The following is a 17,657-nucleotide window of genomic DNA, read 5'->3' as shown; positions in this document are numbered from 1 at the left end:
AAAATATATTATACAGTATTTTAAAATCACAGTCTACTTGTCTAGAGTGGAAGATACTCTCAGAATCGCCGCAGGTTTGATGACCAGATCTGATTAGCTAGGTATTTCCCAACCTTCATCTTTTCTTCTTTATGGGAAGTATGGTGTGCTCGGAATGAACCATCTACGGGTCAGAAGGGATGTACACATCGCTACACATTTCTTCAGATTGATTCGTGTATTGTTTGAAACCTCGACTGCTATGGAGAGCATTCAGTTTTATGTTCTCAATGTTTACCTCCGTCAGTGATAGCAAAGACTGTTCTATCCCCAGCCTACAGGCTATCTTGCTTATGGTAATGTCGGTGGGTATAATCGGTAATCTTATTGTTGAATCAATTCGGATATCGACATTCTTAGCATCAATTAAGTTGCATTTAAAAAGCAAGCTCTTTACCACAAGTATAGTTGATATATCCATTGTTTATATTTGTGTATATTCCTTTAAGGGTGTATTTAAAAAGACCTAAAATGAACAATTTTGTATCTTTTTTTAAATGATAAACTAATTTAATCGAATTGAATTTATTTTCACATCTCATTTCGTTTTCCACTATTTTTACGTAAATAAATAATATGTACATTTTACTTTACATATATCTGAAATTATTCTTAATTTTTCTCATATATCGCTTTACAAACGTCCGAATTTTTTAAATTATATGTTAAAATGCATTACAATTATTTTACAAGCAATAATTATTCGCCTGAAACACTCATCCACATTGAAAAATCTCCTGATAAAAGATACATGACGCCAACGGGACTTGAACCCGTGTCCTTTCGATTTCCAGTCGACAGCTCTGACCACTGAGCTATGGCGGCTTATCTCTTATCCGCGAAATAATTCAATATATACTAGTGTTTCATTCAACAATCACTGCTTGTTACATTTTTTCACCTGAAAACAACCAACTTTATTTTATATGAGAAAAGCATTGTTAAGTGCTAACTCTCTCACTAGATGGCGTCGAGACAAATTGTCTACATTTTTAGGTGAAATACTAGAACTTGTCAAATATTATTTTTATTTTTTTTGTAAACTAATGTTTAAGACAAGATTTTTTATTCATAGCACAAAGGGTAACAATTATTTTACAAGCAATAATTGTTACTCTTTGTGCTATGCATAAAAAATCTTGTCTTAAACATTAGTTTACCAAAAAAATAATAATAAATGCATTACACTTTAAATTCTTGCTCCACATATTTTTCAGCAAAGAGCAAACGGATTCCGCTTGGTCTTCCCAGCGCATAGCTTCAATCGGCCAATTTCATGATAAGTAGGTACAGGACTGGGTACCGGGTGTAGCGTAAGTTGTGCGTCCAGTCGCCAGCGAGGAATGCGAATATTTCTCCTCCATAATATGTGACGAAGGAATGTGCAGTGCATAGTGGCACAGGACTGAAATAAAAATAGGACACTGAGACCACGTTTTTAAGTTTGATTTTGAATTTAAACAAAAAAAATCTGAACCATTAACCAGGCATATGCTGACGTTAAACTTTCACCATTCGTCAGTTTATTATATTTTGATTTTCGCGAAATGTTTTTTTTTTGTACATTGAACCGTCTTACAAGACAATGGGTCTTACCAGACAATTTTTAAATAAAAGTAGTACTTAGTACTTACTTGCAGAGATATAGTGTTTTTGGTGGTGTCTATCAGCTACTGCGGCGCACAACATACGAAAGGTTAAAACGGGCACCATATGAAAACGGAACCGGAACGTAACAAACAAATTTATTTAGAAATGCAGAACCCTCGAGTGGTCAGAATTCAAACAGGACTTCAATACGCTCAATCAAATATGATGTATATTATTTGACTTGAGTTTTTTTTAAAGGCTGAATAACATCATAGAACATCATATTTTTTTATTATTTTTTTTTTATTTCATTTTATTAACGCCTAGAAGGCTTTAACATATACATGTTATGGGTTTTGTTGTTCAGTAGCATTATAAAATATTTTAATTACATAGCATAATAAATTGAGTATGAACTTACATAACAATGTGTAGGGTTATTGTTATGGTGTTATTATTTTATAAACATAAGCAAGCAAAGTTTATTGTACAAAGTACGTCGGTTGAATATTTTACAGAACATAGGTTAAACTAATACATAAACTTGAGAAAAATATAACAGATATAGGTAGGTAGTTAAGTAGATACAATTCAAGTATATAGTTACGGTGTTATTGGAATTTGGACAATGAGTTCGATAAGTTTATATAAATATAGTGTAGTTACAAGAGTACAATAATGTAAGTAGGTAATACACACAAGACAAGTAAGTTTGTTATTATTATTATAAAGATAAACACTACAGTTTGTTGTGAACCATCTTTGTAATCATCAATCTTTATTTTGCCCGATTGGGAATTTTACAAAACAAAGCTTAGTTAATGAAACAATAAAATATGCGTTTGAAAAAAAATTATGAATCTGTTACAAACATTCTAGTATACTGTATTTTAGTTTGTATACTGATTGGTGATGATAAACATCAATTGAGCTATACTTATTACCGAGTATGTGAAGTCTTTGAATAGGTGAGTTTTGAAAATAATTGTTAGCAGATATGGGAACATTATATAGAGCGGTCTGTCGAGTGTCGCGCGTAGGTACACGGAGCGATATAAGACTCGTCAAATCAATGGCGTCCAGTCTGCCATTCGAAATTTTGAAAAGAGATACTAAGTCGCACACTGTGCGTCTCAATGATAAATCGGTTAAATTTAGTAAGTTCATGAGGAAAGTGTAATTAAGATATTCGTTTGGAATTCCTAATTTATAATTAATAAATCGCAGAAATTTATGTTGCACTCTTTCAATTTTTAATTGGTGAATCTTATAAAATGGAGACCAGATTGTTGAGTTATACTCTAGATTACTTCTAACTAAACCAGTGAATAGCAGTTTGAAGGAATTTATTAATTTAAAATCTTTCGTTGTCCTTAATATAAAACCCAAACATTTCATGGCCTTGTTGGTTATTTCGTTTATATGAGGAACAAATGTTAGTTGCCTGTCAAAAATAATACCAAGATCCTTAATATTCTCAACTCTTTTTAGGAAAATGTTGTTGATGCTATATTGATGCGTAATGGGATTTTTGATTCGGGAAAAATTTATCGTTTGACATTTATCAATATTGAGAAATAGTTCATTGTGGGTGCACCACTCTTGTAGCCTCACAAGATTAAATTGTAGTACGTAACAGTCATGAATATTTGTAATGGTTTTATAAATTTTGAGATCATCTGCAAATAAGAGAATCATGACTCCATCAAAAACCGTAGTTATATCATTGATAAACAATAAAAATAGTACTGGTCCTAAATGAGACCCCTGTGGGACGCCGGTAAAGACTTCGAACTGGTGTGAATAGTGTGAGTTGAGTTTAACACATATTTTTCTTTTATGCAGATAACTCTCAAACCATCTCAAAATATTCCCTGTTATTCCAAGGGCACTAAGTTTATGTATGAGAATTTTATGTGAGACTTTGTCGAATGCCTTACTAAAGTCAGTATACACTACGTCTGTTTGAAGACGCTTTTGCATTGTATTAAATAGGTATTCCTGATAGATCATCAAGTTTGTAAAAGTAGATCTTTTTGCCATGAAACCATGTTGACGATGTGAAATAACTTTGTTAATCTCAGGCGAGAGTTTAGAAAGCAGAGCAGATTCAAATAGTTTAGGGATTGACGATTGGATACATATAGGTCTATAGTTAGAGATATCTGATCTATTTCCTTTCTTAAAGATTGGAAATAGAAAACTGGTTTTCCATTTTTGTGGAAAGGTACCAATTTTTAGAGACAAGTTAAAAAGTTTAGTTAGAGGTAATGTTAAAACTGATAAGCATTTTGATAAGAAAATTGGAGGAATGTTATCGGGACCGGCCGATTTATTAATATCAAGGGATTTTAATTTAGTTCTTATATCGCTTTCTTTGAATATACATTGACATATACATATTATATGTTTATAAAGGAATATGGACTTAAAATAGTGATTTGCTTGAAAATATATTTATAAGAATGTTTTCCGAAGAATTTATGACCGCAACCGACATCTTGAAGACAAAACTAGTGATTGTTTTCTATGAACTTTTGCACCTTGAATTGTGGTCTCTCTAAGATTTTTATATTTGTAGCTCCTTATAATTATAAACATAATTTTTAGCATTATAGTTTTAACTAGGAGATAATTATTATTAAAATTATTTAACTTTCTTTGCGAACCTTTGAAATTCCCAGCCACGCCTTAATGGGTCTTAAAAAATTGAATTGATTGAGAGGTTGTCAATGTATCAATTTCTGACCAAGAACTACAATTTTCAAAAGAAATAGTTTTTTTTAAATATGTCCACATTTGAATTTGAATGAATACAAATCGGGGTAGCGTAAATTGATTCACTTTTCGACATCCGATCGAGCTGACAATGCAATCTATCAGCGGTGGCAAGTACGTACACACACGCGTATAAATACACATTTTTCTAAATTTGGACGATATAACAGCAGTTAATATGCGAAATAAATGTCGGTCCTATACGATCGGCATCTGGCAAGTTCGGTAGCACTGTTGACTCTGGTCTATGGAGGCAAGATTCATTCTTCAGCTAATCAATTCATTTTTAAGTCTTAAAAGACATTTTAAAATAGATGTTTGGAGTAAAAAAAATTATGGGTTGATTTAAAATGTGTTTTGGTAATAATAATAATTGATAATATTTTATTTGGTTGCTTGGTAATGTTTTCTAATTATGTACTTTTACTAGAGAATCTATAATGCCGTCACAAGTAAAAACACATTAACTCCTTGAGACTCTCGAGGGGAGTACCGTGTTTTTATTTATGACGGCAGTATAAACCCCAAGGAAATTCGATACAGATTTTATTACAAAGAAATTCTACGTCTGAAAAGTGAGTAAGTAAGTCGAAAATTGAGATGATTTTCTGGTCAATCTATTCCACTGCTACCCGACCATTCTACCAACTCTTTTTTTGCATTTCTTCTTTGTGTTTGAAAATTCGAAAATTAAATATAAGATTTTTGTACTTATTTAATTTCACAAAAACTTTTTCCTTCAAATTAGTTAAGAAATCACATTGCTTGGTAAAAGAGCTAAGTATTTAAAGAAATCCCTGATGCGTATGTTTGGTGAAACCCGCTTGCAGACTATTTAGTATTTCCGATAACAATGGACCTCACGTCCAAATAAGTATGTTTCTAATTTTATCTTATTAATATTTATAAGAAGTTATTTAAATACTTAGTTAATAAAAACGAAGATATCACATCATTGCTGATCCTTTAACCCGTCGTGTGTCGACATTAAATTTAAACAGCTGATTTTCGAATTAACTTTCTTGATTTATGCAGAATGGTGTTTTTCTAAATTGTATCGACTTGATTATATTTTATTAAAAAAATAGAATATAATTTAACGCAATTATTTTTTCTCATTAAATAACTACCAATATACTTATAATCAGAAAATATTGTTTTTTATCTTGCTTTGAAGAAAATTGGAGGAATGTTATCGGGACCGGCCGATTTATTAATATCAAGGGATTTTAATTTAGTTCTAATATCGCTTTCTTTGAATATACATTGACATATACATATTATATGTTTATAAAGGAATATGGACTTAAAATAGTGATTTGCTTGAAAATATATTTATAAGAATGTTTTCCGAAGAATTTATGACCGCAACCGACATCTTGAAGACAAAACTAGTGATTGTTTTCTATGAACTTTTGCACCTTGAATTGTGGTCTCTCTAAGATTTTTATATTTGTAGCTCCTTATATTATAAACATAATTTTTAGCATTATAGTTTTAACTAGGAGATAATTATTATTAAAATTATTTAACTTTCTTTGCGAACCTTTGAAATTCCCAGCCACGCCACAATAAATATTTTAAAGTTTTGCTTGCCGCTTATTGAAAACGGAGACCTGCATTATTCGCAAAGGAATTGGAGAACTAGTGCTGAAGAAAATACTGGAAGGAAAATCTAATATGGAAAGGAATATTAGGTAAATGATTCAACGAGCGTTATCATCCATTCTTTAGTGCGGACAATGTTAGTAATGATGCTTCTCAAATACTTGTACTTACTTACTGCAAGTATGCTACAATAAATAAAATGTCCCGCGCTTTTCAGTTTATTGGCACCTTTACTTTTTTGGCTTTAAAAATTAAAATTTGTTTTCCTTCTAACATTGTAAGATTATTTTTATGGCATCAAATCCTGGGGTCAATTGCATGCCCATAAATGCATTATCGATTTTTCATCACAGGAAAGCAGAAGTTAAGAGCGGTAAATTTCTCGGCTCTCTTGGCCTTGTATAAAATATTTTCGTTCTATCACAAAACGCACAGACTTTAAAAGTTTACAAGGAAAGCTTTACTAGGATTGCATGAACTACCGTAGGTAAAATAATATCATTGGTTCATTTTAGGTGTTCTACTGAAAAACTATTAGTTTTCATCAAAGAAATTCGTAAAAATTCATTCCAGGATCGCAGAAGTTACCATCGGTGAATGACTTGCTTGCATCCAGGACGGTCGTCTTCAATTCCCTAAAGATCCACAAAGAACTACGTGAAAAATTATACCAGGAGTGCAGAAGTTGGCATCGGTGAAATTTCTCGATTGCATTCAAGGTGCAGTCGTTTAACCCTGATATTGCTGCACTCAGGACTTGGTCGTATCAGAGTTGCATATAGGGTTCATGAAAAGTTTTACACTAAGAGAACAGGAAGATGGACGGGTTAAATGTCAACTAAAAACGAGGAAGTCCTTTCTGTATAGCTTGTATTTAAAGGAGTCGACGAAATCGTACAAAGCTTGTACCAGGAGTGAATATGTATGAATGGATGAAATGTATGTAATAATATGCAAGAAAGGTTATTTTATAACCTAATGTAATGACGTTAGTATTTCTAAGATGTTTACTCTTAATTTATTGATTTATTCCTCGTCTTAAACATTAAAGGCCTTACTAATAAACGTGTTTTGACAATGCATCAATTTTGTGTAAATGGATGATTATCGGTTGTGTTAAATTTAAAACACGTTTATTTGGAAGGGGGTAAATCTTTTCTAGTTAAACTATTAGATTTCATTATTAATGTTCTAGCATTATTTGTTTTCATTAATTGTTTAATTAACACAGTGCAACATTTTAAAGTACAAAACTCTTTTGCCAATGGTAATGAATAATGAATGAAACCCTAGTAATTATTATTTAAAGACTTTTTGAATGTGGTAGAAAGTCTTTCTTTCTTTCTTTCTACCCTGATAAAACAACCGGACTAGAAGATTTAACGATTTAGTAAGAAAATCCAATCCCTGCGTAATTTCAATCCATCTGCAGTGAGACTAGTAAAGCCTTTTAACTAGTTCGCTTAGATCTCAAGAAAGTTCCTTGTTGTTCGTGGGCGCTTGAAGGCGCGACAATTTCATTCGTACACTATTAGTCCCCGAGCAAGGGATGCTTACAAAATAGTTTCAATACATAGAAAATGTATTTCCACGATACAAACCTGTTAAGGCCTATTTATTTGTATTGGAAAATTGAATTTGCTCGATATAAATATGTAATATATTCATTGGAGTACTCGACCAGCATAATATAGGGGTTTTTTGGTAATTCAAAAAAATATGTGTGTATGTTACCAATTTTAACGAAGTGAGAACATTTTTTATTTACTTATCGTGTTTTATTCATACAAAACTCAAAATAATCGAAGCGAACAAAATATTGGACAAAACAAATTTAATTATTTTTCGTAAGATTCTTTAAGAGACAAGATTTTTTAATGATATAAATAAATGATCATTTATAATTTTGTTGTAAATCTTCCGAGAAAAAATACACGCCGCTAACAGGAATTGAATCTGCAGGCTTCTGATTGCCGGTCAGGAGCTCTATATAAATAATATTATTCAAATGATTGGTATTATTCTTACAATAATCATTAGAGTGTCTGCGGTGGTGTAGTTTTGTTTTTATTTTTCATTTTAGGAAATTGACAGTTAAAATTTTATCATTTTTTACAAGTCTTGTAAAACATTAAACAAATCATGGATTTTCAAATTCTATTTTTTTTTAATGTAGTCTTCTTTTATAATAACACCTAAACTTACATAAAACACAAAATTGATTATTATAAAAGTAAGGCAGAATATAACATTAATTAATTTCAATAAAGAATTATTTAAAATAATGACAACAAAAACTTTTATTGCAGTTTTATTCCGAGATTGATAATTTTTAGCACACTTAGGACGGGTTGCTTCGGAGAATTTGAACAATTCATCAAATTTCAACGTTCATTTCCGGGTTCTGTGAAAGTTCTATTCAAGTTGTGTTATTATATCATTATAGGCTAGTTGCTTGACAGAACTGAAATAAAAACAGAACTTGAAAAAATCTTTCACAGAGCATGAAAATGAACGTTGAAATTTGATGAATTGTTCAAATTCTCCGAAACAACCCGTCCTTAATCTTTACATCCGGAAGAATATCACAATCTATATGAGATTTTTAAAAAACCAGCCCATCCCCTTTTCCCGCCCTATTTTGTTACTTCTTCAAGAAATTTGTTAAACTTGACATTAAAATAAGAAAAAAATATATTTATTTCTGATTTAAGAAAAAAATCTTCGTTAAGCCCGGGTATCGCTGGGGACTTCAGTTAGTACGAAAATATTGAATGACGAAGACCGAGACTGATGTATAAATGTGAATGAGGCAAGGAGTGTGTGCCAATACCGAGTGGTTTGGCGGTCCGTCCTCTCTGCCTACTTCTGCGGAGAAAGGGCGCGATAGTTAGTTAATTTGTGAGATCTGCATTGAATACTTAATACTCACTTTTCCATTATTTTTATAAAATTTGATTCAGAATTTGTACATCGTGATATATATTTATAAATATTTCGAAAAAAAAACTAAATAAAATATTCATATTATCCATACTACTAAATTTGTACGGTATGTAAATGAAATCCTCAGCACGGGAGATCCCAGTGAAGATACCACTATCCACCTAAAAAAGAAGATAATAAAACATTTATTATTATATTTAAAAGTTCTGCCTTCCTTATTTTTATCATTACCTAACTTTTAACAAAAGTTTAAGATAATGTTAAGATAATTCCAGATAAATCTGTGAAATACTTTTCACCAATTGAAAGTAATTCTCAAGATTGAGTGATTAAAATTTCGTGATTTTTCGTGGGTGGGTAGCCAATATATCATATATACTAAGTGTGGAGGCACAAAGGCCCGGATTTTCTGTAGCGTTCTCTACTTTACATGTGTGGGTATGCATGTCCTATGTACGTGCCGACCATACCTGTATTTTGAATTCAAATTCAAACCTATATTATTATAGTAACGCCTTTAGTTTGGTAACAATTAATCGACTGACAAGCCTACATCTGTGCGTGCGAGATGTAAGGACCAACGAGACAAGTTGACAAACCCCGCGCTATTAATTCTCAAAACCACACAAAAAGGTATCAAGAGTTAGTAAGAAACCAGCATTAATGCGAAAGGTTTGATTGAACATTTATAAAATTTTCTTTTACTGTTTGAATCTATCTCAGTGGGGACCAAACACAAGATTCATATGTAGAGTGAAAAGGGGATGGGAAAACCGCTGGTTAAACTATGGACACCTAGGAAAAGGGTACAAAACATAATTTTGATTTGAGTAATTTAGCATTAAAATGGATGATTTTTTGGTGTGGTGCCTCTGTTTCTTACAACCGATATCAGATTTGAATACTGGTCCATATATACACAATGGACACGCGTATGCAAAATCACAGATAACAAATTTCGTAGAAGGGTTCTAGCCCCTTCCCTCCCTCTGCACCTCCTCCCCCCCCCCAATAGATTGTGAGAGCTAATGGTGACCATTTGATTCACCCCTTCCCGGCACTATTCTGCTTTATAGTCGCTTAGTAAAATAACAGGCCTTTTACGGCCTATTCGGGCCACTGTCCGGAGTCGAACGGAATCGGTGGTCACCGCGAGGACCCCGACTATCGCCTTGAATATTTTAAACCAAATTAGAATCCTAAAGGCCGAAGGATGAATACCCACGAACATTGAAAATACGACAAACTTAAAATGTAGGCAGAGTTTGATACACTTATGTCAGCCAAAGAAAAGACTAACAAACAAAATGTTTTATAAATCGCCAATTTATTATATTTATATCGAGTTTCAGTTCGATCTAATGTTGGTAAGTGGGTTAATTTTCGCTTCCAAGATTTGCATTAATTTACTACCGAAAATTAAAGGTAAATTCAAATAAATGTATTTAAAGAACAGATTTCCAAATAAAATTGGAAAAGCGTGTTTAAGGAATTAAATGTAACAACTCCGGTTTAATTTCTGTGATTTTAAAAATCGAAACTGATTTTTTGAATGATCAGCCACGCTATAAAGTTGGTTCCAAATTATTTTATTTACCCCAGTTTTTAGTTGCATAGCTTCATAACCATAACTGACCTATTCACATAACTTTAACAATACCAAATATTCATATATTTATTAAAAAAATTATGATATTAGTTAAATAATGTAACTAGTAATTTGTTTGCCTTTATTATAAATATCAAAACATTACAAATAATTTTCGTTCTAATGGAAAAATTTTTGAATTTTGAACATGAATCATGAACACACGTTCCGACATCAGATGATATGATTTATTGAAAGTTTATAAGGAAGCCTGTTAATTCATTCATAGGGCCTGCAAAACAGTTTTTAACCGAAATAATCAATATTCTTATATAATTTTTTATAACTTTTTCTTTTTAACTTATTTTGAAGGTTATACTTATAACTACGAGTATAAAGTTTATACTGTAATATAACAAAGAAGAAGAAGATAATACTATTAAATCTAAACAAAATATGAATCAGTAGAAGACAAGTAAAAATGTCAAGGTATCCCATATAAATAAAAATCGCATATGTTTATCCAATCCAAGAATTCATCACCTTGCAAACAAATATTGTAAACTTATCGACATATTTGGTGTTAATAACTTTGAGAGTTTCAAAAGGCAACTAATTTTAGACCTTTTTGCTAGTTATTAACTTGTAATATTTATTAGCTTTAAAAAAGATCTTGTTTTCATACTTTGATTTACTAAACCATACTATTTTCTAAATACCTTATGAGTAAATTATATTTAGCTATTTTATTAATGTACATGTTACACTTAAATACATATACTGTCAACTTACTATGTAAAAGCCCGATAGGGCGTTAATAAATAATAAATAATAAATAAAAAATAAAAAAATACACTATCTAGGTTATAAACCAATTTCATTAGAAACATTGTTTCCATTTAAAAAGATAGATGCCAAAAATATATGAAAAATTAGTAATAAGATAATATTGTTCACTCTGAATTTGAAATATGACGTTTAATAAATAAGTCCCAATTGTTAAGATTCCTGTCCCGGTAAGAAAAGAGATCCTAGGTTCCTAGATCCCTAGTTGTGACCGTTTTACTATTTCATGTTTTGATTAGATTTATTAGTATTATCTTCTTCTTCAATGATTTATTCTTAATAAATTAACAACAGTCATATATCTCTTTGAATTAATTATATTAAATATGTGATGTAAATATTAATTACATCGATGTACGAGTCCCTTAAAGTTTTGCGTATATAATATAATATTTAACGCGCTGTAGAATTCTAGTTTTATATTACGTGTCAGGTTTCAGAGGTGGGTATTATTTACAATTAAATTAGTACCTTTCGCCCCTTTAATTAATTTGATTAATATTAATATGGCCCGGCAAGGCGGCGTAACCCACCGACTGCGGACCCTTTGTAACGATCGATTACTTTCAACCAATATTATATCTTAAGTTATATCTGAGTCGAGGTGTACCTACCTACAACTAGTACCTACCCGCCGACATCAACTTGAGGAGAGTCGTGATTTCGGTGGTGAACATCTTTATTTGGGTAGGTATTACTTTAGGGTTGATGCATATGTACGAAGCGATTTGATGTGAAACATCTTTTGACCCGCCTAGGGGGGTAAAACCGAATCTTGCGTAGCAAGCTCGGCACGGGACGACGCTCTTGCACGGAACGACGCTTCAATCGGCCAGCCTCGGAACTCTTCGGTTCTTTCCGCCAGGCCGCTAAAACTCTGTGCGGTATCTATAATTTCTTCTATCCTCACTAAAATTGACAAATGAATCTATTCTAAATGTTGATAAATTTTTGATTTTTGTTGTATTTATTTGTGTACATTTTAATAATATTAAATAATAGTTTTGCTATCTTAAATATAAATAATTCATAGTGATTTATTTTAGGGGTATTATACCGTGTTGCGCTACCTCCTTCTTTAGCCAACGTTTCGGACAGCATTCCAGTGTCTATCATCAGTGCAGATGTGTAAGATGTGTTCACACTGATGAACACTAAAATGCTGTACGCAAACGTTGGCCAGAGAAGGAGGTATCACAACACGGCATAATATCCCAAAAATTAATCTCTATAATACTTTTGGGCATGAAAATCGTGAATCAATGCATGATTTAAATACTTGATTACTTTCATTTTCACTTCCTGCAATAAAATTCGATATCGATGTTTCACGTCTGTCAGACATCGCGTGACGGCTATTTAAAAAAATAATATTTATTGTTTTTAATATTGTATTTATTATTTTATATTGCATTTATATATAAGTCGGTACCTAATCACTTCAGGTACATTGGGCAAAGAATTGTGATTTTAGCGGTGAGTGATTTTAGCAGTGATTAATTATAATAATTATTTTCCAAATAAATTAAATACGTGTACTGACCAATAATACACCGTCCTGTGTGATTTACGATTGATTAGAAGACTACCTGCTTGTCTAAAGGCGAAGAAGTCGTCAAATCAATTTTTGTGGGCAACTTCGGTTTTTGGATGGATTGTGGAAATTATGTAGGCTGGTGGAACAGGATCAGGAAATGAAGTGGATGTGGAATAACCTTCCAACCGATATCTCGAATGACCGCTTTTGTAATATTAGTAGAGCAGCGCTGACTTACGGTATGTTAAAAAAAAAACAAAATTTGACACAAGATCTTCAGAAAATTATAATTTCAGGATTCGAAACATTTTTGAAACCACTTTTCCTTCAGTAATCAAAAACGATTTGAAATTCTTCCATGTCTAATGTTATATTGCTTTCTTGTGGATAGATACAATCCAATAGATACATTGGAGCAAAATAATCAATTTTCCTTGAAGTTCTTCCTATTGTCTCTTTATCCTATTGTCTATTATCTCTTTATCCTCTCAATATATTCTTACGGTACTCGAAATGCACATGTTAATATTGTAAGAGTAAGAACGATGGAAGGATTTTCACATCTACGACATTTGCTTAAAGTTTTTCAAGATCTTCCTGCCTGCATAATATTAAAAACTTCAAATGATAACGCAGTCCAACGATCTGCGCAAATAGAGTAAGTACTGTTACTGTGTATAGTTAGGTCATATCGCGCCCAGTCAATCCTCCGAAGTCAGTAGTTAGATATTGCCCTAATGCCGATAACAATGTAGCTTGGGCCGCATACGCGAATATGTATGCGCGTACATGTTTCCATTTCAATTTCACTGGCGATTTCCTTGAAGTCTCCCCTCCCCCGAGGGGGTGGTCGGGGGAACGGACGGGGGGCCAAGGGGGGAGCACATTAACATACGCGCTGGCCTACGGACGTACAATGCATACAGTCACATGTAAGTCTCTTCTGGTATGGACATCCACCCCCTCCCCCCGCCCCGCCACCTCCAAGTACTCCCCCCCGAAAAGCCCTAGCGGACAAACTAAGCACGCATCCGGTGGGGGAAGGGTTGAGGGGAGAAAGGACGCAAGCATCGCAGGGCTGTAGCGGAAGCTGAGGAAATCTTAAATTCAAATATGAATTTGCATACTCGTATTTACATGTTCAAAAAATTTCACTCTCTCTCTGTAAATGGAAATGAACACAAATTATTAGATACGCAGGATCTCTTTTCTTAACGTTATGCAAAACTGCTAAGTACGGACCCCACTTATTATTACATCCTGTATGCTGTGCGTTGTGTGTAGCTACATACTGTTTATTTACATTCTGTTAGGCAAGTAAATTGTGGCCAGTTCCTACGATAAGCACTTAGATATTATTATTTATATTTAATGCGAAGGCAGCATTCTGCTGATGCGCTCCTATCTGGTACCACAGTAACATTGAGAGTAATTAAGTTGTTTTAATTATTAAATAAGTCAATCCTATCTTCTCTCCAAATAAGAATCCAATCGAGATTCAAAATTGGCTTACATTAGTAGCATCAATGGTTGTGGAAGTTTGTTCCATACTTTCACTACTCTATTTAGATACAAATGGTGTTTTTTTTCGTTAGGTAGATTAAACATTAGTTCCATAGTTTATTTAAGAAAAAATTTCTGAGATATCACCTAAATTAATAAAATTTAGCAAATTTTTTTTTCTAACCTTTCTTTAAGTTTGCCTTGTGAACGTTGGGTTAACCCTTTCAGCCCCAGGATTTATTCAAATTAACACGAACTTTGTGATTTTTTTTACCGTAACTTTATAGATCAATAATAATAATAATGTAATCACTACTGATTTAGAAAAGCCGGTTTTTTTTCCTATAGCGTGCAGTCTTCTCTGTGGCGTTTATTTTTTCCAATCGATTGCAATGCTTATTCCCGCTACGAAAAACCGTAAATATTTTGACAGCTGCTGATTATGCGTTAGATTAAATTATATTAAAGAATTATATATATTTTACACATTTTCGACTAGCGACTTTTTAAAGATTTTTTCATCGAATATTTCTTAATTTTAGAATGAAGTTTAGTTAAAATGTTATTTGTTTAAAATCCTAGGGATTATCAGTACATTGTAAATGAATATTTTGGTGTTTGGTTTGTTTTACCTTACTATTCAAAAAAATTCCCCCTCACTTCAAGCCAAATTAACGATCACTGTTGTGTATATGTTTTTATATTTTTAAAACAAATTGTTATTTTTTATTGTTATCACTGTTGTCATTGTAAAATAAGTTTTTATCTTTTTTTGATATTTTTTATGTGAAAAGTTGCCATCGACAAACTACTGAAAAGTAGTTTATTGGAACTTTTCAGTTTTTTTTCTGTATTTTATTTTATTATTTACTGTAATATATATTTTTGTTTTGCTTTCTTTAAATAAAAAAAAAAATAAATAAATAAAAAAAAAACGTAGAATTATTTAATAAAATAAAAAAATTTAATACAAAAAAAATTATGAAATTCTGATGTCATCAATGATTATCAAGCATTTCATATTTTATATATGTGGAAACAATAATGTGGGTATAAAAGGGTTAAGAATTTTTCCTAATTTTCAAAAAGGTTAATTATCTAATTTCCACTTAATTCGACTCGATTGCTCACTGTGAGGTCACAATAATCATTAACAGTATCAGATTTTTAATGAATTTGCTGAAAATATCATGGTCGTTATATTATAATTTCTGTTCATCTCCAATCATCCAAAATACTACTTTCGGTTGTGTGTCTGTCTGTAACTCCAGTTTAGTGAACTCTAGAATTCGGTTTTATTTTGAATTAAAGTTTTATATAATTGGAACTGACTGTAATAAACCTACGTTTCGAAAATTACCTACCTGTAATATAATATTAGATTTGTTTTTGTATAAATTTATTTAGAAGATACTTGAAGTACCTAGGTACATATAAAAATGTTTTAAAAAACCTTAAAATATTACCATAAAATATTTCTTAAAATTAATTTTGAAAAGTCGTATTCGTGATGTTTCAAGGAACTGCACTTGTAAGATTCATGCAATAATAAATTATCAATAAACCATTATAATAAAGTTATGTATTATGTAGGTATATATTATTTAATTATCGTATTATTAAATTCTAATTATAAAAAAATAATTACCATCGTTGCTTAAATATTCAAAATTATTTATACGGAAAAACCTTTTAAAAAAAAACTTGAGAATATAACGGTGTATGATATCACTTATCCGCATTTTGAAGTAAAATTGAATAATTTAAAGGAGATACCAATTTGGTGAGAATTCGCTTCCAAGGAACGTGTCATCTCCACTCCGCCCGAGTCCAGGGCATATCATCTGCGTACGAGGGGCGGGGGGTGGCGGGGGAGCACCCCTGGTCAGGCCACCCTTAGGCTTCCTTCTCTAGCTTACCCCCCCGATCAATACCCCATATATGTACGACTTTATGTAAAAGTTTAGACGTGCCTGCGTACGCAGAATACGCACGCACCGTATAGGAAGAGAACTCAGAACACCCCCCCATTAAACATACTGCCCCTCAGCCCAGGGGGGGATACTCGACGACACGGACCACGGAACGCGAGCCCGACCGTCCACCCCCTCCCCCCACCCACTCCCCCGACCGCCACCCCCAGAGAAGGAGGCAAAACAAGGAATTACAAAATTCAGTTAACAACGTGCGACGGACCGCCGGCCGTCTCAAAACGCCAAGTTAATCGAAGCGCCCGCGCCCAGCCCACATACATACATCCACACATAATATCTCATCACTAAATTATATTACTAAATCAAGATATTATACCCTTTTGCAAATGTTTCATGTAGTTAACTAAATATTGAATTATTTGAAAATAAATTATTACAAACACACATAGTAAATATAAAAAAAATAATATCAGAAAATAAAAATTAATTGTTTTAAATACTTATTTATTTTTGGCCCGTTAAAAAGGCTTTTACATGCACATGTGTATAGTTTACACAATATTATCATAAACACTGCAGGAGATATGAACATATTCAAAATTATATACAAGAAAGAACAAAAAAATTATGTACTAATAGTAGGTAATAAGATAAAAGTATCAACACAATTCGACACCTTCAACCAACGAACCAACGCTCATTTGCACATCCAGAGTTAAAGAGTTTCACCAAGTAAATCAAAACTCTACTGCAGATTAAAACAACTTTATTAAAGTCAGCCTATGTAGTACTGTTGATAATTAAAATACAATTTATTAAACTTAAGAGTATGACATAAACTGTGTCTTAACTTTTTATCTTTGCGTCATTCTTATTACTTACTTACTTACTACTATTAATTAAAGGACGAACTTTAGATAGGTTCAATCATATTACATACTAAGATGTAAGTTACTTTTACGGACGCCAAATGTAATAAAATAATACTCCTAGACTTGAGACATCGAAAGAAAAATAAATAAATCCATCACCAATTTTTCCCTTGTCTTCATTCTCACCTGAGATGTGTCATCTTTTTTTGTATTGACATCAATTTAAAAAAATCACCCGTATGAAAATATTCACAATAAATATTAATACATAGCCACATTCGAACATATACCAAAGTGATTTTAAATATTTAAGACTTAAAATATATTTCTCTTATTTTTTCAACTTTAAAAAATAATTGTCATATCAAAGAAAGAAAAGGTAAAGAATAGCAAATATGGAAATATTATAAAAAAAC

General features: G+C 32.1%; 1 non-coding gene across 1 annotated transcript; it reads right to left on the bottom strand.

Annotated features, from left to right (window-relative positions):
* Window positions 1-791: 791 nt before the first annotated feature.
* Window positions 792-864, bottom strand: TRNAS-GGA (transfer RNA serine (anticodon GGA)). The gene has a single exon. It is a non-coding gene; the product is annotated as a tRNA-Ser (tRNA).
* Window positions 865-17,657: the final 16,793 nt, after the last annotated feature.

Source organism: Hesperophylax consimilis, chromosome 31, assembly GCF_061612785.1.
Source record: "Hesperophylax consimilis isolate HC1 chromosome 31, BYU_Hcon_1.0, whole genome shotgun sequence".
Taxonomy (NCBI): domain Eukaryota; kingdom Metazoa; phylum Arthropoda; class Insecta; order Trichoptera; family Limnephilidae; genus Hesperophylax; species Hesperophylax consimilis.
Note: the sequence above shows the minus strand (reverse complement) of the source record. Positions and strands in the feature narration are given on the sequence as shown.